This window comes from Cavia porcellus, unplaced genomic scaffold (genome assembly GCF_034190915.1).
Source record: "Cavia porcellus strain 051 isolate PalLab524CR breed Dunkin Hartley unplaced genomic scaffold, mCavPor4.1 scaffold_5, whole genome shotgun sequence".
NCBI lineage: Eukaryota > Metazoa > Chordata > Mammalia > Rodentia > Caviidae > Cavia > Cavia porcellus.
Window position 1 is genome coordinate 26857119 of NW_026947488.1, and position 24475 is coordinate 26881593.

A 24475-nucleotide genomic window follows, 5' to 3' on the forward strand; every position below is an offset into this window, starting at 1 on the left:
CCAAAAAAAAAAGGGGGGGGGGGGGCAAATCATAAGTACAAACAGTACTTCCATCTTAAGTCCAGATAATCATTAAAAAGGTAGTGTTTTTTGGAATACAAAATTGTACAGTCACTCTGAAAAATATTTTGCCTGTTTCTTACAAAATTTACCATGTGATTTAACAATTACATTGACTTATCAGGGATTATTTTTGCCACCTGGGAAATTAGTAATACCTGGTAATATTTTTGTTATAGCCAAAGAATGAAAGGTACTTCCAGGATCCAAAAGCCAGGGGTGTTGTCAAACATAGTCCTGCACAACAAAAATTACTCACTCGAAGAACTCAGCAGTGCCAAGATTAAGAAAACCTGACTTGAAAAATTAAAAACATACAGTATGTCCAATATCCAAATAAAATCTATACTCGAATAATTATAGCACTTCTATTAATAATTACCAAAAATATACAACACCCAATGTTCCTCAAAAGATCAATAAATATGAAACAACCATACATCAGAATATTACCACACAAAACCAGGCATTTTGATATATACCTATAATCCCAGCACTCGGAAGGCTGAAGCAGGATTGCCTGAGTTTGATACCAGCGTTGGCTACTTGGTAAATTCAAGACCAGTCGTGCTTGAGCACGACTCTGCTTCAAAAACAACAAAAAAGAATACCACCAAACTATAAAAAGAAACAAATTGCCGATAAATACAATTTAGATGAATCTCAAAGGCATGGTGAGTAAATAATCCAGTCTCAAAAGGTTACATATGGAGGGTAGGGGAGTATAGCCTAGCTAGTGGTAGAAGGGATTGCCTAGCACTGAGAGGCTCTGAACTTCATCCCTGGGGGTAGTGGTGTACATATACATTATTCCACTTCTGTGACAGTTGTGAAAACACAACACACAGGGATGGGAAAACTAGAGAGCTAATTGGTTAAGAGTAGAGGGGTTTCCACCATGTCAGTGGCTCACTTCTGTAATTTCAGAATTCAGGAAGCTAAGGCAAAAGGAGCACTTCAAACTCTAGGCCTGACTGGATTATACAGTAAACTTACATAGCAAGACCCAGTCTCAAAAAGGGGGGGAAAAAAAAGGGAGGGTGGAAACCCAGGTAGGGTAGCACATATCTATCACCTCAACGTTTGGGAGACTGAGACAGGAGGATCTCGGAGTGCAAGGCCAAACCTGTACTACAAAGCAAAATCCTGTTCAGAGGTGGAAAAAAAAAAAATTACAAGGTAGGAGAGTAGATTTTTCACTGTAATACAATACAAAGGAGGTTTTGGTATGATGGAACTCTTTTGTCTCCTAGATACAGCTTTGGTCACAAGAATCTACACATGTTAAAATCATACAATTGTACAACCAACAAAAGGTCAATCTTACTATATAACTACTTTTTTAAAGTAACACTTAAAACATTTTAAAAAGGCCAAATGTGGTGGCATATCTCTGTAATCCCAGCACTAGGAAGCTGAAGCAGGAGGATTGACTTGAGTTCAAGGCCAGTCTGGGCTACATAGTGAGTTCAAGGCCAGCCTGAACTATATAGTGAGACCTTATCTCAAAAAATAAATAAATTATCAGAAATGGAATTGTAGCTTGATGCTAGAAGGGAAGGAGAAGAAGTAAAAGGGGAAGAGGCTACCTACCCTAGAGAATGGGTTGAAGAGACAGAAGCACCTATCTGTAGTCTTAATTACTCCAGAGACAGAAAGGAAAATCTCAAATTCAAATCCAGCCCAAGCAATTTAGCAAAACCTTCTCTCAGGGGCTGGGGATTTAGCTCAGCGGCATAAGCATCTGCCTTGCAAAGGAGGCAGTCGTGAGTTCGATCCCTGGTATGGATAAAAAGTTTAAAAAAAAAAAAACCTTCTCTCAAAATAAACCAGGGGCAGTGATACACACCTATAATCCCAGTACAATGGGAATTTATGGCAGGAGGAATAAAAGGTCAGTCCTGCCTGGGCAACTTACTGTGAGTCTGTCTCAAAAAATAAAAGCTGGGGATGTAACTCTGTGGTAAAGCACCCCTGGGTTCTATCCCTAGTACCACAAGAACTGAAATTAAATGAGGCTAGAGATGTGGCACAGTCATACAGCACTTGTTTACTAAATAAAAAATCTGGGGGTTCAAGTTCCAGCACTGGAAAAAACATTGTATCAATTCTTTTTTTTTTTTTTTTTTTTTTTGTCTTTTTCGTTTTTATAAGTACCAGGGATCGAACTCACGACTGCCTGCTTGCAAGGCAGACGCTTATGCCGCTGAGCTAAATCCCCAGCCCCTTGTATCAATTCTTATAAAATGTGTTTATCAGATTTCCATCACTGAGACAAAACACCTGAGAATACAAGGAGGAAAGATTTATATTAGCTTATGGTTTCAGAGGTTTTAGTCTATAATTAATTGGCTCCATTGCTTTTAGGATTATGGCAAGGCAGAAATATCACGGAGTAAGAGAACAACGGAAGAAAGCTACTAACCTCCTGGTAAGCAGGCAGGTAGGCAGGCAGGCAGGAAGGAAGGAGGAATGAAGGAGAGAGAAAAAGGCAAGGAAGGGGAAAGGGAAAGATAGGAAAGGGAGAAGGAGGGAAGACAAAGAGAGATGGAAGAGAGATCTTTTATTCCATCAGGACCCCTAACCTACTGGATGGTCCCACCAATCATCTCAAGAAACATACTCAGGCAAAACCTGAAGCACACTTTTAAAAAAATAAAAAATCTTTCCAAATCTATTTTATTTTAAAGAGAAAAAACAAAATTTCAAAACATAATAACTGGGGTTAACAAATTGCACATTATTATCTTCAAATCAGTTACTCAGAGTACAAGATATCTACATTTAATTATCTGAACAAAACTAGCACAAATCTTTTTAATGAATTCTGAGAAATCAGTAGCATAACTATCATACACACACATATATTCTTTATTTCAGATGAAGCACACTATTAGTTTTCTAGGCGTTTTTCAATCCAATCAACTGGCAATGAAAATTAACCATAACACTAGGTCTTTGCAGATGTAATCAAAATGAGGTCATACTTGATTATACTGGGCAGTAATCTAACAAATGGTGACTACAGTATAAGAAAATTAGGACATGCATAAAGATGATGCAATAGCACATAGGAAGGTTAGCTCATGAAGACTGGAGAAATGTACATACAAGCCAAGAATACTAATTACTGCTGGAAATCACCAGAAAGTAGGAGATAGGCACAGAATAAACTCTCTCTGAAAGTTATGAAGAGATGGTATTGGAGACTTCTGGCTCCTAAACTAAAAAAGTAAATTTCTGTTGTTTTAAAACACCCAGTTTGTGATGACTTGTTAATGGCAGCATTAGCAAGCCTACACACTCTGTAACTCTATATAACACTCTTTTTTAAAAAAGGCAGGCCAACGATGTAGCTAAGGGGCACAGTGCCTGCCTGGTAACTTTGAGGTCATGAGTTCAATTCCTGGTACCAAAAAAATGCAATACTAGGATAGAAAATACATCAGTTTCCTAAAGAGTTTAAAAGTGCAAAAGAGCTGAAGTAAAGATTGTATACGTTTGTCAAAATTCAAAGAATTGTATGCCTGAAATTTCTTACTATGTTGTTGGGTATGGTGGGCCTCACCTGCATTCCTAGCACTTGGGAGGTGAGGCTGGAGGATTGCCAGGACCTTGAGGCCAGCCTGAGCTATACAGTGAAATCCTGCCTCCAAAAAAACCAAAACAGAAAAAAAGAAATTAAATTTTTACTATCTAAAAAGTAAATTTATTTTTGGGGCTGGGGATTTAGCTCAGTGGCATAAGCGCCTGCCTTGTAAGCAGGCAGTCGTGAGTTCGATCCCTGGTACCGATAAAAACGAAAAAGACAAAAAAAAAAACCTAAAAAAAATAAATAAATAAAAATAAAAAGTAAATTTATTATTTTTACTACATAAAATACATCTCAATAAACCTGATTCCAAAAAAGAACATTCTCAATTCAATGACAAAAAAGCTGTTAATCTAGTTTGTACAATTTTTAAAAAACCTGATCTTGTATTTCCTCTGTATCTTGGAAAGATCTCTTCAAGATTGTATCTTCCTCTTCAGTGCTTTGTTTTGTTTTTTGGTTTTTTTGAGACAGGGTCTCACTATGCATTTCAGAATGGCCGAGCTCACTTTGTGGCCCAGATTACAGATGTGGGACACCACGACTGACAGTTTTCCTCTACCTCCATTCTACCTCATATCTCAATGCCAAATTAACCTATCTTTTCCAGATCCCTTTCATTTTTATAGTCTATTCACCTTTTACATGGTCCTTCTTTACACTGAATTTTTTTTTTTTTTTTGGTACTGGAATCGAGCTTACCATATCATGCTTGCCAAGCAGGCAGTATGCCACTAAGCTATATTCCAAGCCTACACTGAATTTTTTTATTTTTAAAATTTATTTATTTATTTATTTATTTATTTGGGGGTGCCAGGGAATTGAATTAATGACCTTGAGCTTATCAGGCAGGTGCTTATTCCACTGCGCTAATTCCCCAGCCCATTACAGTGAATTTTTAAACTGAACTTCAAATATCCCTCCATTTCATAACTTCAATATTCATAAAATACAAAGATGGACGCATTCTGAATTAGTTTCTCATAGGGGAAAAAAAATGTTTTACACATGAGTTTTGTTTTTATTTTTGAAACAGGACCTTGGCATGCAGTTCAGGCTATCTCTCAGCTCACTTGTAACCCAGAATAGATTTGAAGTGATCCTCCCACTTCAGCCTTTCAAATGCTAAGATTACAGGTATGTGCCACTAAGCCTAGCTTTATGTGATTTTTTTAAACCCTTCACAATCATGTACAGTATTGTGTAGTATCTTTACCTAGTAAACTACTGTGATAAAATCAATGACCATATCAATATGAATATAAATCTAATATAACCTATTACCTATAAATCTGTCAGCTACAAAGAACTTTAAAACAGAGTCAAGGGCTGGGGATTTAGCTCAGTGGCATAAGTGCCTGTCTTGCAAGCGTGTGGTCATGAGTTCGATCCCTGGTACTGGTAAAAATACAAAAATACAAAAAAAAAAAAAAAAAAGAAGAAGAAATAATAAAACAGAGTCAAATCTTAATTAATTATTTATTTATTTATTTATTTTTGAGATAGAAGCTTGCTTTCTGGTACAGTCTGGCCTTGAGCTCATTATGTAGCCCAGGCTGGCCTTGAACTTGCAGCAATACTCCTGCTTCAGCCTCCCAAGTGCTGAGATTACAGGAATACACCACCACACACAGTGTAGCCTTATTTTAGAATACATATTCTATTTACAAAAAACTAAATAGGATATTATAGAATTTGTTTTCAGAAATATCCAACATAATTTTAAAACATCATACCCATTTTTACTTAGAAAATCTTTAAATAATACAGGCCTATATTTTCCTAAAAGAAGTCACCAAAAAGACATTTCAGAAGACATGTAAAACCACTAAGGAGAAAAACTGGTTGCTAAGTAGCCAGTACAGAATTCATACAGCTACACAAGACTTCGCAGAGAACTAAAACCCAATTAAGTCGAACTCTCAACCTAACTAAAATACAGAAGTATGGGCGGGCCATATACACAAGTACAGCGTGTATCTGTTGAGTGCAATGTTATCAGTTCAATTCCTAGTACCAAAATAAATAAATACATAATACATACAGTAGTAAATGGTAACTAGAAATATTAAATAGTGTCCCTCAAGACCAGGCTACTCCACATTCCAAAAACACTCTGTAGCAAAGGATTCTGTTTTGAAAAGTCTGTTTATCCACTAGCAACTACTGTAAAAATGGACCATAGCTTTAATTCAGCTGTCAGTAGAACCAAGGTACTAGTTAGTAATGGTTCTTGTGTGTGCAACTAGCCACATCGTCTCTCTGGATTGAAAAATTAAATCTTGTTCCCTAGAGCCAAAGTAATATAAACTAGCTAAAAGAAGTGATTTTTAGAGGCTATTCTCTACTAACATTAGGAAAGAAGCCGATAATGGTGTGTGGGCTACTGTAGGTAGCAGCAGACAGAATGGGAGTTCTTTGGGTTTAAGTAGAAGGCAAATATTTGTTTCTGTAACTTTTTCCCAGCAAAAGAAGCAGGAATAAACTCAAACCCATTTGTGAAAAGGAAAATTTGCTTTCCTATTTACTAGTGAAAGTTACCATAACAGGTATGAACAATTATCCTCTTCCCAAAACCAGTACCCTGGCACTAAATGTCACACAATGATTAAAGATCACTGCAAGTTTACTGTTTTCCAACCAACAACATCAGTGTAGATTCTATAGTACGTGGTAAAAATGATTACCTTATTCAAAGAGAAAAACAGAAAGTTACAACTTGTAAGGTTTAACAGTATGAAACAAGAGTTTAAGGAAACTGGTAACAGGATCTAACTACCACGTTAATTGCTGCTTTGAACTCTATGTCCAATACTCCAGAAAACAACTTCTTCCCTATCTCCTCAAACTGCTTTCTGGCGACACTGTAATATTAACTCCTATTTCAAGTTCTTTTCAGATATGCTAAAGTTTAAAGGACTTGACAGTTACCAAAAAATACAATATGCTATCATATATTTATTTTTGAACAATACTTGCATAGAATTATAGAATTTAATTATACACAAAGTTGAATTTCCTGGCTCTCAAGAAATTGCTATTTGTGACTATCTCTTAATATGTATGAATTCTGCTTGGTAAGTGTGAGGTCATGAGTTTGATTCACGATACCCACTCCCCCAAAAATAACATGAATTCTCAAAACGTTAAGACCATGACATCCACTATACTTTTGTGCTTCTAGAAAACTTTCTCAATCTATTCTAAATATTAATGAAGACTTATTAAATTGAAAGTTAATACTGGGTTTGAGTGTATATGCACTTTTTTTTTCTTTTGAGGAAGGGTTTCACTATATGGTTCAGACTGCCCTTGAAGTTACTTTGTAACCTAGGCTGGCCTCATACTCTCAGTGATCCTCCTGCTTCAGCCTCCTGACCGCAGGGATTACAAGCACGCATCATTGTGCCCAGCTTCTGAGTATAATACACTTTTCAAAGAAAACCCCATTTTTCTTAGGAGGAGTTAAAAAACATTGTTGTTATTCAAATTGTATTACAAACCCAGAAGACCACAGGGTCCCCGCAAATCATTCAATTGCCCAGGCTTGGCTCAACTTGGAATCTTCCTGCCTTAGTCTTCACAAGTACTAGGAGCTCAGGTATGCGTCACTGTGCCTGGCTCAGTTACTCGTAGTAGTAGTAGACTGTACCTAACACATTATTATTCAGCTTACTAGCTAAAAAGACTTTGAAACCAGGATATTTTACACGTTGGCCAAACTTCCCCTGTGTATGTCAAAAATTTTTTCCTAAGAAAGTATAAACAGAATGAAAGGTCTAATGAAAATAAAATCTTAAAAAAAAATCACAATCAGATTAGAACACATTCTACCCTGTATCACATTTATCAGTTTCTTTAAACATTCTGAATCAAGAATTATTGTATCCAGTTTCTGCAGCAAAATTCTACATCTTTTCTGAAAGTAAACCATTTGTCAGTGTTTCTCAATCTTGATAAACACAGAAATTCCACATATAAATGTAATAAAGTATAATGAAACCTATCAGAGGTTCAGATCACCACAAACCTGAGAACAGAAATGAGATAAGCAGTTAAACTACTTTAGTTTTGGGTTTTTTTTTTTTTAACACCAAGTATATTTATTAGAAAAAAAGGAAGTTATGAAATATCCTTATACAGGTTTTGCTTTTCTTCCTGTTCTACTTGTGCAAGCCAGGAAGTCATAAGAATACATGCGTGATCTATCATTAAGAAAGGTGCTACAGGGGCCAGGGATTTAGCTCAGCAGTATAAGCACCTGCCTGGCAAGCACGAGGTCATGAGTTCGATCCCGGGTACCAAAAGTAAAAAACAAGGGTGCTATAGGTTTGAGGAATCAAGCAAGATTCAAAACAGGAGAGGGATCCAAAACAAAAGAGTGGTTAAGAGAAAAAGCTTTCATAGTTGGTCCTCTTCATACACCACAAATGTTTCTCTCCAAGTGCATCTCTTACACAAGCTTTTGTCCCTTTGATTCCCACTGCCACCACTTTATCTTCAAGATAATTCAACCCTACTCAATTACTGTAGATGTCAATTTGCCAAATAGATCTTCATAAAAAATCATTTCATCCCACCAGCTAGTGGATCTCAAGTTTACCCCAAAACAAGACACTGGTCTCTTCAGAAGTTTCACAAATCTTCTATTACCAGACTCTCAATAAAACCCTTTTACATTTCAAATAATCCATTTACTGCACTACCATCACCTGATAATCATTTCTGAATCTACACTTTTCCACATTTTGAATCCTAGTCTTTTTTTTTGGTACCAGGGATTGAACTTGCAACCTCATGCTTGTCCGGCAGTTGCTTATGCAACTGAGCTAAATTCCTGGCTCTGAATCCTAGTCTTAAATAATTTTCCTCCTGCTCTATTCTTTAACAATTATTCTACATACACCTCATTCAGCTAGAGACTGCTCTGACATACACTTGAACTATTTCTTTTTTGGGTGTTTTTTTGTTTTTGTTTTTTGTTTTTTTAAATTTGGTGGTCCTAGGGATAGAAGCCAGATATACTTTCACACTAAAGTACATCTCCAGCCTTTTTTACATTTTGAGAAAGGCTCTTACTAAATTGCTAAATTTTCAGGACAGGCTTGAACTTTTTATCTCCCTGCTTCATACTCATATAGTGTTGGGATTACAGACACGTGCCACCATACCCAGTTTATAACTATTTTAAATCTTTATATGGGAAAGAACTTTGTGGGAGCAGAGAACATGAGTTGTGCTACCTAAAGAGAAGCCCAGATGAGACATTGCAAAGTGGCAACCCACAAGACAAATTTTGCCCATAGTAGCAACTTGTTTGCCCAGTGTTTAAACTATTAATTCACAAATTACTAACATTTAAAAATAAGTATTTCTTACAAAATCCGGATATCCAGCTTTTCTTTAGAAAAAACTTGTAATATTCAGGTCATACTTGATCTGTACTCACTCCCAGGGTAACGGTGAATTAACCCTGAATTGTGGACCCTAACGTGGTGAATTTTCAAATGTGATTTTTACCTTTTTTTTTTTTTTTTTTTTTTTTTTGTGGTGGTGGTACTAGGGAAATGAATCCAGGGGCAGGGCCTCAAGAGTACTAAGCCAGCACCACACTCCTGACTAAAGTACAACTCTGACTCTTTATTTTAGAATGGAGTCACACTAAATTCCCCAACCTAGCCTCAAACTTGTGATCCTACCTTATCTTTCTGTTTCCATGTCTCTGTCACTTTCCTCAAAGCTGGGACAAAATACTCAACACTGGGAACTTAAACAAGGAGAGGTTTACTCTGGCCCATGTTTTCAGTCCCTGGTTGACTATATGGTACATGCAGTATCTTACAGAGCAAAGCTGTTCACACTGACACAGCCAGGAAGTAAAGTGAAGGAAGGAGCCAGGCAGGGAGACATAATCTCACAGGTCACATTCCCATCAACCTGCCTCCCCTGACCAGGTCCCATCTCCTAATATCACATCAGCTATAGCATCCACACAATTCATCACCCTTACAAAAGCCCCAGAAGAACAAGCGGCTTTGAGGGAGACACTCTCTATACCATAACATCCTAACTCTGACTCCACAAAAGACTCACATGTATCTTTTTGTACCAAATGCATTTTAGCACATCTCTTAAGAATTTACAAAATCCTGGATCTGGATGTAGGGGCACACCTGTAATCCCAGCACTCAGGAGGTTGAGGCAAGAGAGTTACTACAAGTTTGAAGCCAGCCTGGGCTACAAAGTGAGTTCAAGGCCAGTCCTGAGATTCATAGTGAAACCTTGCTTCAAAAGAGACCACCCCCCCCAAAAAAAAAAAACCCAAAGAATTTATAAAGTCCTAACAGTTCCAGCACTGCTGAAAAGTCCAAGTCCAAAGCCTCCTCTGACACTTAAAGCAAATTCTTAGTTGCGGGTCCCTGTAAAAATCAAAAGAACATTAAACACTGCTGACATAAAAAGGCACAGGGTAAACATTCTCATTCCAAAAGGTGGGAAGAGGAAGATAAAAATCAATGGGACTAAAGCAAGACCAAAACTCAACAGGGCAAGCTGTGATAATATGAATTTGCAAAGATTTGGATAGGCCCATCCCTATAGGAGTCCTGATGGCTGTAGCCTTTACAGCTTCTCTCTTATGCTAGCTTTAGTCACTCCTTGCTGCTTTTCTCAGACATTCCATATTCCTGGCTTCTCTACTTTTCTGGGGTCTCTCTGTACTTTTGGCTTCACTCTCACAACCTCTTACCCTGCCCTCTCAGGTGCACACTGCTTGGGCCAGCCAGGCCGTCTTCTGAAATCTGAGTGGAAGATTCCTTGATCCCATAACCCTTGCATCTAGCACACCTATAAAACCAGTACCACATGGATGACACCAAAGTATGCTACCAGCCCAAGCCATAGCAGGGACCCCCTTATGATTACAGAGGCTTCTGAGTACCTAGATGGCTGAACTCTGGGAAAGATTTTCCTCTTCAGCCCAGAATAGTACAGTCTGTTCTTCTGACAGCAGTCTTTTGTGTTTTTTTGTAGAGTGTAGGGTGAGATGGTAGTGTTTCCCACGATGCCCTCAAGTCACTCTTCTTATTGTCCTAATATAAAGTACTTAGCTCCTTTTTAATCTTCTTAGCAATCCTGCTCTTCTAGAAACCACTCAGTAGGCTCTTTCTTTCTTTGGATACTAAAAACTTTTTAATGGGCTTTTGCTCCCATCTCTTAGTTTAAACCTTATTAAAAGTACCAAGCAGTAGGGCCAGGGGTTTAGCTCAGTGACATAAACTGCTTGCCTGACAAGTGCAAGGTTGTAAGTTTGAGCCCTGATACCAAAAAATAAATAAAATAAATAAAAATAAAAGTACCAAGTAGTACCCAGCTACAGCCTGTACATTAAGTTACCTTGAAATTTTCTGCACCACATTAATTAGTCTGTCATCCTTAATCTCAGTTTCCTGCAGGGTTTAAGACATGACCAAAGCATAGTCAAATTTTCTGCCAGACAAAAAACAAAAACAAAAAAATCAAAAATAAACATTAAAAATTGTTTAAAAGCCTGGGAATGACATCAAAACAAAGGGAGGGGGGATGAAAGCTGCCTTATTTTTTTTTTTTTTTTTTTTTTGTCTTTTTCATTTTTAATCGGTACTGGGGATCGAACTCACGACTGCCTGCTTGCAAGGCAGGTGCTTGTGCCGCTGAGCTAAATCCCCAGCCCCAAAAGCTGCTTTTTTACTGCCAATAATACCATCTCGTTTTCCATTTTTTTCTCTACACTTTCATGTTTTTTCCTGTCATCTGAGACTTCTTCCTCTTACCATCTCATGTAACTCTCCTTCTCTTAACTCTTATTTTTTTTGTAGTATCTCTCACAAATCACTCCACCACCTCCTCTCCATAATTTTCAAAAAGAACAGATTACGCATTCATTTGATAACAAATAGGGCACCACAATAAACAAATCACATGACTACCTCAAGCATTTATTGAGCAATTAACAAAAATACAGACTCAAAGTTCAAAAGATGAACAAAGTAAAGTAAAGATGAACAAAGTAAAAAGTAAAGATTATGGCCAGGCATAGTAGCATATGTCTATAATCCCAGTACTGGGGAGGCTGAGGCAGGAGGATCACAGTGAGTTCAAGGCCAGCCCTGGCTACATAGTGAGTTCAAGCCCAGCCTGAACTGCATAGCAAGATCTTATCTCAAAAAAAAAATAACAATGATGATGATGATGATGATGATATTTACAGTAATAACAAGAACCTAAGTTTGAATGAGTATGTCAAAGGAGGTGATGATGATGATAGTCTCAAGGTCAGGTTAGATGAGAACCACTCTTCATTTTTAAAACCCCCTTTTCCAGCTTTACTTAAGAATAATTGACAAAATTCTAGGGCTGGGGATATAGCCCAGCAGCACAGTGCCCACTTGTCAAGCACAAGGTCCTGAGTTCAACTCCCAGTAAAATAAATAAACAAAATTCTATATATTCAAGGTATATAATGTGATGCTTTGATATATGTATACTACCTGAAATGTGATTTAAAAAAAAAAAAAAAAAAATCAAGCCAATTACCATATCCATCACTATAGTTACTTTTGTAGTGATTCTCACAATCTTCTACTCTTAGTGAATTTCAAGTATACTTAACTATCAACTATAGCTATTATCCTGTATGGTAGGGCTCCAGAATTTAGTGCGGAAGGCAGTATAGAGTCTGCAGTATAGAGACAGACCAAGACTGTAAGGAACACAGAAGTATAGGTATTTCTTTAAGATAGTAATTTTTTTTTCCTTTGGCTATATACTCAAAAGTGAGATTGCTGGATCTTATGGTAGTTCTATTTTAACTGTCTCGTCCTATTCAGTTTTCTTTCGTAACAATTCACCTCCTCTACTTCATTCACTCCCTATTCTTTTTCTGCCTGACTTTATATTCTACTTATTTTCTTAACCAATAGTCTGTCTCGTCTCCCTCTTGACTTGTTAATAAAATATATTGCCACTTCTCCCATTTTGTGGATCTTCTGTGTCTTAAATCATGGACCCATTTTCTTTCCTAAAGCTTTAGTATTTTTTTTTTTTTAATTTGGTACCAGAAATCAAACTCACAACCTCATGCTTGCCAGGCAGGCACTTTGCCGCTGAGCTATATTCCTAGTATGTATTATTTTATTTGGTTCTAACAATGCCAGGGAGGCAAGTAAGAATCAACATACCTATGCTAAAGAAATATAAACTAAGGCCCAATAAGACCAAATAAGCAGCCAAAAGTCATATGGCTTGTCAGTAACAAAAATCAAGTAAGAACCTAGATGTTTGCTTTCTGATCTGTTCTACCACTCTGTGCTGCCCTCTTTTTAATTCCTCTACTTCTTTTTTTTTTAAATTCCTCTACTTCTTAACACATACATATTTTCATGTCTGAACAAGTTTACAGAGAATTACATATAAAACAGCACGAGTAGGAAGTGCATATATATAAGGAGTTATATAAAAATCATAAAGTCAGAGAATCCAAATTGAGACAATATAGGCTAGTCCTTGCAAAGAAGGTTTTTGGATTCAGATCCAAGAGGACACTGCCTATTTCCCCAATCAAATGATATAGTTAGCAACAATATTACTCTCCCCACACTTCCACACAGCAGTTATATGACCAGGCCTTGCCCTCTGTACTACCCTGTCCCCAAATCTGTCTCAGAGGAATGTAACCATACCTGAAGTTCTCACTGTTCAAGTCACTTCTTTGGGTTAAGGCGTTGTCTCCAGAAGGCCACTGTGAAATGCATGTTACCTGAGAAGAAAAGGAGGGTCCATTAACATAGTTTTCCTATGGTGTTTAAACACATCAGGTCTATAACAACCTTGGAAATCTCACAGAATAAGGTTTGGTTTTGTTTTTCCTCCAGCACAAGATCTTTTTAAAAAAACTATCATGGGGTAATTTTTGAAGGAGTAGGCAAGATAAAAGAGCTTAGGATAAAATGATTTATACATAATATGGGGAGGTACCCACTTGGGTATGATGGACATGTGGCAAAATGAGAATGGCCAGCCATACATTCTGCCAATATAGGTCACTCCAAGGACATTCCCTGCAACTTGGGAGACTCCTAGGAACAGGAAAAGAAAAAGGACTCCAAGGTTCTGGATATAATCAGTTCTGAAAAGATTTGAGCTAGCAGCAGTGTTCCAAGGACAGTGCCTGACACAGCAGAGAAGGAAGGGGCAGAAGACCTTCTGGTTAACTGCCTCTAGTTATAAGGATGGTTTCTAACTTAACATTTTTAGCTGATAAAGAGAAAGCTGCAATTCAGTTCTACGACTCCCCTTGCTGATTTATTTAATATTGACTCAAAGCCAGTGTCATTTACAGCTACGGAATCAACATGGCTTTACCAAATGCTTATTGTAAGTTCAGAATTTAACTAGGTACTACCAAAACGCACACATACAAAACACAAAAACAAAAAAGCTATATGCTTTCTGTCTTTATTCATATAAACAAAATCAAGAAAGTGGTGGGGAAAGATGGCAATTTTGATCAATACTAATACACATTTTTTAAAAAAAATTGCCCTAGTACTGAGGATTGAACCCAGAGCCTTCAAAGATACATCCCTAGTTCTTTTTTTTTTTTTTTTTTTTTTTTTAGATAAAGTCTAAATTGCCCAAGGCTGGCTGGGCTTAACTGATTCTCCTGCCTCAGAGTCCCAGAGTGCTGAAATTATAAGGATGTACTCCATGCCATTTTTACTACAAATTTCTTAAACAAGAATGAACAAAACTTCGAGGCCAAAGATGTCATTAAATCTTACCTAAACAATCAATAGGCACAGGCTAGAAATACAATATACAATAACTGTTTTCCCCTGTTCTAGTATTGTAAGTTCTTTAAGTACACATTCACTTTGGTAACTTGACTGATTTTAATTCTAGCTCTAACTCTTTAACTAGTTTTATATAAAATACTCTCCCCTCCACCCCAATTATTTTCTGAAATGTGCTTTTCCTCCCAATATTAAGGATTAAACTCAGGACATCAAGCCCATGATGGCTTTAAACTTGGGATCCTGTTTCAACCTTCCTAGTAGCTGGGATTACAAGTGTGCACTACTGCACTGAGCAAATTTTTCTTTTTAAACAAACAAAAAAAAAAAAACTAAAAGGGCAGTATAGTATACACCCAGCAAATACATACCACCTACACCAGACATATTACAGGAGGTGCAGTCCACTGGAGTTATTACTAATTAATCATAAAACGCTGTCCCACAAAACAAATGCAGCTAGAATCCTTCTTAACACAGTGTTCTCAGTTTTCCAATCAGAATTGGCCTATAAACCAAAATCCATTTACCATAAAACTCAAAATTCAAGTTTATACCGCTGGACAACAGAAATTTCTAACAAACCTATTATCAATACTGTCAACATCATGAGTTTCAGTTCAAACTCCTAAGTTCTCTTCCAAACTGTCCCTGATCCATTTCATTCTAATTTCTTTCTTTCTTTTTTGGTACTGGGAATCAAACTCACAACCTTGCACTTGCTAGGCAGGTGCTTATGCTGCTGAGCTATATCCCCAGCCTTTCATTCTAATTTCTTAAATATGCAAATGAACAATTCATTCTGATACTATTAACATACACAATGTTATTTATATATTTATATATTAAAATATTATTTGAGGTTTGCTATGTGTTTTTTTGATAGAAAAGTCCTTTATTCAGACTGTTTAAAAAAACTTCACATCCAAAAATATAACAATACAACTACAGTATTAAAGAGCTATATCTAAACCAGGCGTGGTGGCTTATGCTTGTAATCCCAGCACTCCAGAGGCTGAGGTAGTAGGACTGTTGCAAGTTCAAGACCAGCCTAGGCTACAAAGTGAGCTCACCGACAGCCTGAACTGCGAGACCCTGTCTCAAAAAGACAAAAAAAGAGGCTGGGGATTTAGCTCAGTGGCACAGCACCTGCCTGGCAAGCACAAAGTGGCAAGTTCGATTCCCCATATAAAAAAACAACAATCCTTTGATCATCCCAGACCCAAGGTCAAGTTTTGTTACTTCTCACCAAGCATTCTGCAACAGCCACGCTTCTGCCCTTTCATTCTTTTTTTTTTTTTTTTAATTCGTTTTTATCGGTACCAGGGATCGAACTCACGACTGCCTGCTTGCAAGGCAGGCGCTTATGCCACTGAGCTAAATCCCCAGCCCCTGCCCTTTCAATCTTATTACTAATGCCATGTATTCACATCACATCCCTATCTAACAAAATGAAATTTTAAAATTTTAGCATTATGCTTAGAATTCTTCACAGTTGTTTCCTTTTTTTTTTTTTTTTTTTTTTTTTGTCTTTTTGAGACAGGGTCTCTCTATGCAGTTCAGGCTGGCCTTGAGCTCACTTTGTAGCCCAGGCTGGTCTCGAACTGCAAGGATTCTCCTGCCTCAGCTTCTCAAATGCTGGGATTATAGGTTTGAGCCACCAGGACGGGCTCCCTTTTATCCTTCTTATGTCCCATAATGGTTTCCTTTGCCTCTCTATTCCATGAACTCCTTTCCTCTCAGTCCTCTGAACTTACCCATAGCAAAGATGTTTCTTCTGCCTACCCTGTCCTTCACTTTCCCCATCTCTGTCACATTCCAACTAATCACCTAAAGTCATATCTAAAATCATCTAAAACCACAGGCAAATCCTGCCTCCTCCTCTGACAAAAACACAAAGAAGCTACTTCCTCTTTTTGGTCTCAAAGCTTTCTGAACTATCCTTGGTATATTCACAGTATTGTATTTTCCTCAGTGGTTTCCAACGCCATCATATGGGAGCAGGGGAGTACCAGAAATCGAACTTAGTATCTTACACTCACCAAGCAGGCACTATGCTATGGCCCTATACCCCTAGCCCAACCATAGAATTATCTGTAGCATGTTTTAAAAATAAATTGGGAGCAGCAAACTTTGACTGATCAATCCCAGAAATGAGACTCTGCAACTTTTAAAAGTTCTCTTTACAGTTGTAATGGTCAAATTTATGAACCATAAGATGGTCTCTCTCCCAGAAAATGTGAAGATGATGCAGCTGAGCACATAGCACATGTCTGTAATCCCAGCACTCAGACCCTCTGGTAGGAGGATCCAGAATTTAAGGCAGGCCTGGGCTACATAGCAAGACCCTAACCACTCTTCCCCCCGAAAAAAGGTACAATTTTACAGAATACAATGAAAAAATACTCTGTACTTATTTTTTATTTTATATCACACTCATTCACGTACTCTGAAAACAAATTAACTCCTTTTGGACTTAACACTCCCAAAAATGGACATTCACTGTTCAAAAAAAGAATCTGAGAGATAAAAGAAATACAACTAGAGTAAACCTGTGACTACACAGTACAGTTTCTCACCAAATCTGCCACCAGAACTCTATTTCAGATAAGAATCAAGTCCTTTGCCAATTTTGAGAGTGGAAACAATGCCTTTACATACTTCCCTAAGACGGAATAGTGTTACAAATACGTGGAGAAACTACTTAAACGCAAAGATAATTTGTCTGATTTGTGTTCTCTAATCTTCAAAGAAAAATTTCATTCTTTTTACCCAAACCCCACTTGAAAACAAGTTTACCGAAGCTGTCAACAGTGGCAGAAAAAGAAAGAAGCTTAGAATACAAACAGCCAAGAAAACCGCAGTTGCCTTCCGTGGTAGAGGCTGAGGTAGGAAGATCGTTGCAGGTTCGAGACCAGCCTGGGCTACAAAGTGAGCATAAGGCCAGCCTGAATTGCACAGCGAGACACTGTCTCAAAAAGACAGAAAAAAAAAAAAAGGTAATAAGAAAACCGGAAAGTTACTGGGAAACTAGGAATTTAGGGTGCTGTGCAAGTTCACCTAGCCAGCATTCCCAACTAACTTTAGGCCTGACGTCTACCTCGGGCGCAGGGACCCCAGTTTCCTTGTCTTTCAGAAGGTCGAGGCCAGGAACCAAGTCTTAAAACTTGAGTTCTCCGTTTACAAGTCATGCTCATCATGTTTGGCCACTTTCAGTAGTCACGGCTACTTTTAGCTTTTCCCTGCTACAGAAAAGGACACTCGGGAGGAAGGGCAGTGACAGCTCCACGTCTGCACAAGCCAGCGCCGCCCGGGGGTGCGGCCGCGCCGAGGAGGGGGCCGGCCAGGACCACCACGCGGGGGGACAATGGACAGAGGCGCCAGGGGACGGCAGGAGAGGGGCAGTCGCCGTGCAGGGCCACGCGAGTGCGGGCTCCGAAACTCTGCAAGGCCAGCCCGGAGGCAGGTGGGCCCAGCGCCACCCCTCGGGGCCACGTCGCCGGCCCGGCCGCGGCCGCCGGACCCCGCGCGCAGGCCGGACGGCGGCACAGTGGCCCCGAGTGCGGCTGGGACGCGGGGCCAGACGCTGCCCACGCCCGCCGTGGCTCAGCAGCGTCACAATCCAGGGAGACGACGGGCGAGGGTCGCCTTTAGCAGGCAGTGGCCGCTCCGTGCGTCCTGGAGACCCACCCCTCGTCGCCGGGCCGGGCACTACCCGAGATCCCGGCGCCCCCACAGGCAGCGGCTGTGAGGGAGGCAGCAGCCACGGCTCTGCGGTCCCGACTCACGAGCCGCATTCCTCTACCCCCGCGTCCTCCCCGGCCACTCTCATCCAGGCTCCTTCCCTAGCCCAGCGCTGCCCTCCATCCGCCCGCGAGTGTTTACCGGGACTCGGGGCGGCGGCGACTGCTCAGTCCCTCGACTAAGATGGCAGCCGGTCCCGAGCCCGGAGCACAGCGACTAGAGCAAGTAAGCGGCCAGTGCGCAGGCGTCGCCACTCAGCAGCCGTTCAGACTACGAACCCCGGCAGGCCTTGCGCACCTGCCAGCTAAATCCGAGTTTTCCTCACCTCCAGGTGAGAAGGACATCGACGTGCCCACAGCAAGCACCTGCGGGCTTCTCTTTGTTTTTAACTCCCGGCCCACCAAGGCCTCTAGGGCTTAGCTGTGGTCCCCAAACTTTAATGTGCAACACAGTCACCTGAAGGGCTTCTTGAAACTTAAACTGCTGAATCTCCCCCAAAATTTCTAATTCAGTAAATATGGGATTGGGGGTAGTCCTCATACTTTGAACTTTTAGCAAATTCTCTGGTGATGCTACCGACAGCGAGAATTATAATTTGAGAACTAATGGATTATAATCCTTAAAAATACACACTTCAGCTGGGCATGTTGGCTTACTTCTGTAATCTCAGCGCTTGGGAGGCTGAAGCAGGAGGATCTCCATAAATTTGAGGCCAGGCAGGGCTACACTGTGAGTCCAAGACCAGCCTCAACTATATAATAAGACCCTGCTTCCCTCCACCCCAAATGCACACTTCAGAGTTACACAAATGGGGTTTAAATTCTCTCTTCCCCACTTTTTTTAACAGAGTGGTTTTTTGTTTTGGTTTTGGTCTGTTGTTGTTCCTTCTTCCTTTCCTCCCCACCCTCACTTTGATATTTTTTTGAGACAGGGTGTCACTGTGCAATCCAGGCAGGCCTTGAATTGTCTTCACAGCCCAGGGCTGGCCTCGAACTCAGCGCAACTCTCCTGCCTCTGGAATGCTGGGATTACAAGTGGGCACCACCATGCCAGGCTGGCAGGTGTTCTTGAGGATGATGACAACAATTTAATGCTGCCAACGTCTAAGAGCTGAAGGGTAGGCGCCTGCAATCCTCACAACAAACCTAAGAGAACACCATTATTATCCACATCTTACAAATACATAAACCAGGGACTGGGGATTTAGCTCAGCGGCATAAGTGCCTGCCTTGCAAGCAGGCAGTCGTGAGTTCGATCCCTGGTACCGATAAAAAGGAAAAAGCCAAAAAAAAAAAACAAAAAACCAAATACATAAATCAAGCTGCAGGCTGGATAAGAACTCAAGCAGTTGCTTCAGAGTCCATCCTTCTAAACTCCTTCACCAACTGTTTGTGAGAATTAATAGATTACGAACAGAGTGACTCAGAGGCACGACTAAGAACTCAGTAATTAGTGACCTTTGCTATTATTGTTCGGCCTGTTTCCTCTGAAGTAAAATAATATTTTACCATCTGGAAATTGACTTTTACACTTTTAAAGTTCTTTCCAAGCTACTGTGTCAGTTTCTACCCTATATTATGCCTCAGAAAAGCTCACTATAAATTCAGATTCCTTAGGCTCTTATTCAATTCTGATTCTTTAGGGCAATGGTTTTCAAAATTTAGTTCTTATCAAAATCACCTGGAAGGTTTGTTAAACCATAGATTGCTAGACTCCATTCCCAGAGTTTCTGATTCACTGTTTTTGGAATAGAGCTTGAGAACTGTCTTTAGTATCAGGGATTGAACCAAGAAGCTTGTATGTACCACTGAGCTACTCAGAAAGCTCAGGCAAGAGGATCAAAAGTTCAAGGCCAGTCTGGGCAGTTTAGTGAGACTGCCTCAAAATAAAAGATAAAAAGGGCTGGGGGTGGAGGTCAGTGATAAAGTACTGATGGTCTCCATCCCCAGTACCATCACCACCAAAAAAAAAAAATTAAAGTTTTCAGTAAACTTCACTTTTTATTTATGTATTTTTGTAGTACAGGGGATGGAACCCAGGGCCCTTCCCACTGGGTGTTCTTTGTTGTTGTTATTTTTATCTTTTTTTTTTTTTTTGAGATACAGTCTGGCTAACTCACTAAACTGTAAAAACACCCAAGTGGGGCTCAAGTTTGCAGTCCTCCTGCCTCAGCTTCCCAGACTGCTGAGATTACAGGCATGTGCCACAATGTCTGGCAACAAACATGTTTTGAATAGACTCATTTTGTTCCAAAAACAAATGCATCTCCTACTACATGCCAAAGAATCTCAAACTGTAGAATGCATTAATATCACCTAGAGGGCTTTTTAAAACTCAGAATGTCAGAAATTGGCACCAGAATTTTTTTTCTTGGTGCTGGAGATCAAAATTAGGGCTTCATACATGCTAGGCACTAAACTACACTCCCAGCCTCCTCTCCAAGAAGAATCAATCATCAATCTCTCTTTCCCTCCCTCCCTCTGTCCCTCCGCCTCCTCCCCCTCTCTCCCTGACCCCCCCTCCCTTTCTCCCCTCCCCCCCAGCTCCTCCCTCTCCCTCTTACCCCACTCCACTTCCCTCTCCTTTCCTCTTCCCCCTTCTGCCCCTCCACCCCACTCAGGTTGGGGACTGAATCCAGGGACTTGGTCATATTAGTCACACAATGTAACACAGAGCTACAACCCCAGTCCCACCTCCATAATTTCTGAGGAAGGACTATGATAGGTCTCAATAAACATTTCTAAAAATTCCCAGGTAAACTGGGCGTGGTGGCTCAGAGGGTTGGCCAAGAGGATTGCTGCAAATTTGAGACCACACTGGGCTACAAAATGAGCCCAAGGCCAGCCTGAACTGCATAGCAAGACCCTGTCTCAAAAACATGAAAATAAAAAAAAAGTTCCCAGGTGATGCCAATTCTAAGGGATTACGTTTTGAGAACCACAGGACCACACTATCCTAAACTTCTTGCTAATACCAATAGGATTAGCTTGCTCTGATCTGGGAAGCAGTATCTAGTAAGATTTAATAATTTAAAGTTCAGAGACATATGGATCAAAAATTCAGTCCTGTCAACAACTTGCCATTCCAGGCTGCTTGCCATTGGAAAGCTAATTCTTGGGAGATGAGAGTTGGTCAAAGGAAACGGTTTAATCTGCAGGCCAGCATTCTGGTGAGATAGGGATTCAGAAAAAGAATGAGGGAATGTCTCCGTTCCCCATCTGAGATAACTCAAGGACACCAAAGACTTTTGAAAGGTGGCAAAGGAGGAACAGAGGGGCAATGAGCAGAAGACTAGGTCATGTTCAGGATGTATCTCCTTTCCTCAGGCTGAAACATTCCAAGAGCCCTGATCTCCAGGTGGTGGTTACAAACACGTTCCTCTTCTGCAATGTCACCGCCACAGCGGTTTAGATGCTTTGTATTAGGTGATACATAGATTTTTTTTTTAAAGGAGAGGTTTTACACATTTTATCTATCATCAGAAGTCATCAGATGTTCTGGGTTCTGTGAATCTAAAGAAAGAGTTATTTGGGGTTGAGGATTTAGCTCAGTGACGTAAGCACCTGCTTTGCAAGCAGGCAGTCATGAGTTCGATCCCCGGTACCGATAAAAAAAAAGTTAAAAAGAAAGAATTATTTAGCCATTAACTCCTTTATCATGTAAGTACCACTTTTCTTTACAATTTCCAATGGCAGGAGAAGGAGAAGAAGCAAAATTAACTGTCAAGGACAACTCTCAAAGGCGCAGCCACTGTTACATTTGTTTGGCAGTCTTAAACAAAGTCACTACTGAGTCTCAGTAATCAAATCTCACATAAAGAGCCGGGCGTGGTGGCTCACACCTGTAATCCCAGCACTCGGGAGGCTGAGGTGGGAGGATCATTGCGAGTTCGAGACCAGCCTGGGCTACAAAGTGAGCTCAAGGCCAGCCTGAACTGCATAGCAAGACCCTGTCTCAAAAAGACAAAAAAAAAAAAAAAAAAAAAAAGTAGCTCCTACTTCCTAAAATGTGCAGATTCATGGAAATCCAGAGTAGGTGGTTAGTGAAGAAGAGAGGGACATGTTAAAGGCAGTGAGGGAACCCAGCCAGGCTGTTCCCTCATTCTTTCATGCCCTGTGGCTGGCTCTGGCTGTCAGGTCCCTTGATCAACAACTCAGGCCAGGCTTGGCCTGGTTTAAAAACAACATGCAGGAAAAGTGGCTGATACAGCCTTGAGCATCTTCACCCTCCTTCTGCCTAGGATACCTACACCAGCCAGGACAGGACCCAGCCTTGCTCAGAGAGGAGGGACTGGAAGCCCTGAGGAGCCTGCCACTAATGCAGGCAAGGGAAGACGTTTTCCAGGTCACTTGGAAGAGGAGGACGGGAGGAAGCCGGCTGCGGAGCTGGAAGAAGTTGGGAGAGAAACGCTGCGGCCCACTTGCTGCCTGGCATGCATCGGCTTTCCTTGCAGAACACTTAGTCATGCTCTGCCCCTGTCTTCCCTGGAACTGCTCTGCTTTTGATTGCCAGAGACAGCGGAGAGCTGAAAAGCTGGATGCTTGTGGAGAGGAGACATGCCTGCGGCTTCAGAGCACCTGAGACCTAGATCCAAAGAAACTACTTAAGACCGAGGCTGTGGCTCCGTTAGTCCCCTCTTTGCTGCTGCTTCCTCACCTACAAAATGAGAAACATGAGTTCTGTCTCTGACACCAGTGAGGGTTGCCAGATCTACAAAACAAAAATATAGAATACCCACTTAAATTTGAGTTTCAGATAAGCAATGGATAATTTTAGCATAAATTTGGCAAAATGTTAACTTATGCTATGTTTTTTTCATTCAGAAATCAAACTCAGGATCTCGCACTTGCCAGGCAGGTGCCACGCTGCTGAGCTATATCCCAGCTTGCTAAAATGTTATCTAACATTCACATTTAACTGGATATCCTGGATGTTACTTGGCAATCCTGCTACCAGGTGGAATTACAGGTAGTACATTTAAATATTTAAATAAATTACCAGGGCCAACTAGATAAGATATATTAAAAAAAAAAAAAAAACACCTGCCTGGTGTGGTGGTGCACTCCTATAATCACAGCACTCAGGAGGCTGAGGCAGGAGGATCTTTGCAAGTTCCAGACCAGCCTGGGCTACGAAGTAAATTCAAAGTCAGCCATAAGTGTGTGGTGAGACACACACACACACACAAAACCCCTCATAGATCTCTTTTTGCTTCTTTCCTTTCTTATCTCTTTCTCTTCCTCCTGTCTTCCTTGTTTGTTTTGAAACAGTCTCACTATGTAAGTCAGACCTGGCTGGAACTTACTGTGTTCTCCGAACTGGCCTTGAATTTAAATTCAAGGCCTCCTGCCTCAGCCTCCCAAGTGCTGGGATTACAGGCATCTTGGTGTTTACTTTCTACATTATAATTACTAAGTCATGGGGCCAGGAGTATAACTCAATGGTGCAGCACCTGTCTGGCAAGTGCAAGGTCTTGAGTTCAATTCCCTCTACTCATAATACAAAGTTAAATAAGATAAATTACTAAATCATGTCTTAACTGTTTTACATGCACTATTAGTGCAGATAGAACAAGGAAACTAAGGAAATCACGCCTCTCCACTCATTTAAATTTGAACACCATTACTGCTTCTGTCCTAATATTATAGCTAGCTAAGTTACGTGGAAATATTATAGGCAGCTGGGAATATAGCTCAGAGGCACAGCACTTGCCTGGTAAGCATAAGGTCCTGAGTTCAATTCCCAGGAGGCAGGCAGACAGTGCTAGACCCTCCAGAGGTCAACGCAGACCACAACTGTGGCTGGAGGCGCATTCACTGAAGGTCAGACTTCAAGAAAAAAGGAATTCACTCATACACTCCCCCTAGGAATAAACAGCACTGATTGATATTCTAAGTAGGCATCAATCACTTTGGGGTGGAGGACCAGACCACCTTAACACACATTCCCAGGAAAACCCTTGTCCATCCCATGTGCCCTTGCTACAGGATTTGTTTGTTAATTTGATCTCCACTTAATGTTACCTAAGTGACTATACTTGTAATCTTATTGGATCACCATCCTCCTCTCCCACCTTATACCCACCTTGTGATTTCCCACTAGTTCAATATTACCCAAGTGACTATATTTGCAATTGAACCTGTTTCACTTCCTGGCTTTACTCAATAAAACACCTTTGAGAAGTGAGGTCAGTCAGCAACCCACTTTCCAGGTCCCCTTCTGTCTCTCTTAGAAGCTTGCTTTCTCT

The 24475-nt window shown here is 40.4% G+C and overlaps 1 protein-coding gene across 3 annotated transcripts in view; it reads right to left on the bottom strand.

Annotated features, from left to right (window-relative positions):
* Itch (itchy E3 ubiquitin protein ligase) overlaps positions 1-18499 on the bottom strand; it is a 143132-nt gene extending 124633 nt beyond the window's left edge. For 2 of the 3 annotated variants that reach the window (XM_005002727.3, XM_013150247.2), the window contains exons 1-2: positions 18370-18499; positions 13372-13448 (exon numbers count right to left, since the gene is read on the bottom strand). The gene's annotated coding sequence lies outside the window, so the exon portion shown is untranslated. Of the gene's footprint in view, positions 1-11047; positions 11141-13371; positions 13449-18369 lie in introns of all 3 variants that reach the window. The other variant, XM_063248490.1, reaches the window with a different exon arrangement.
* Between the last annotated feature and the right edge of the window lie 5976 nt (positions 18500-24475).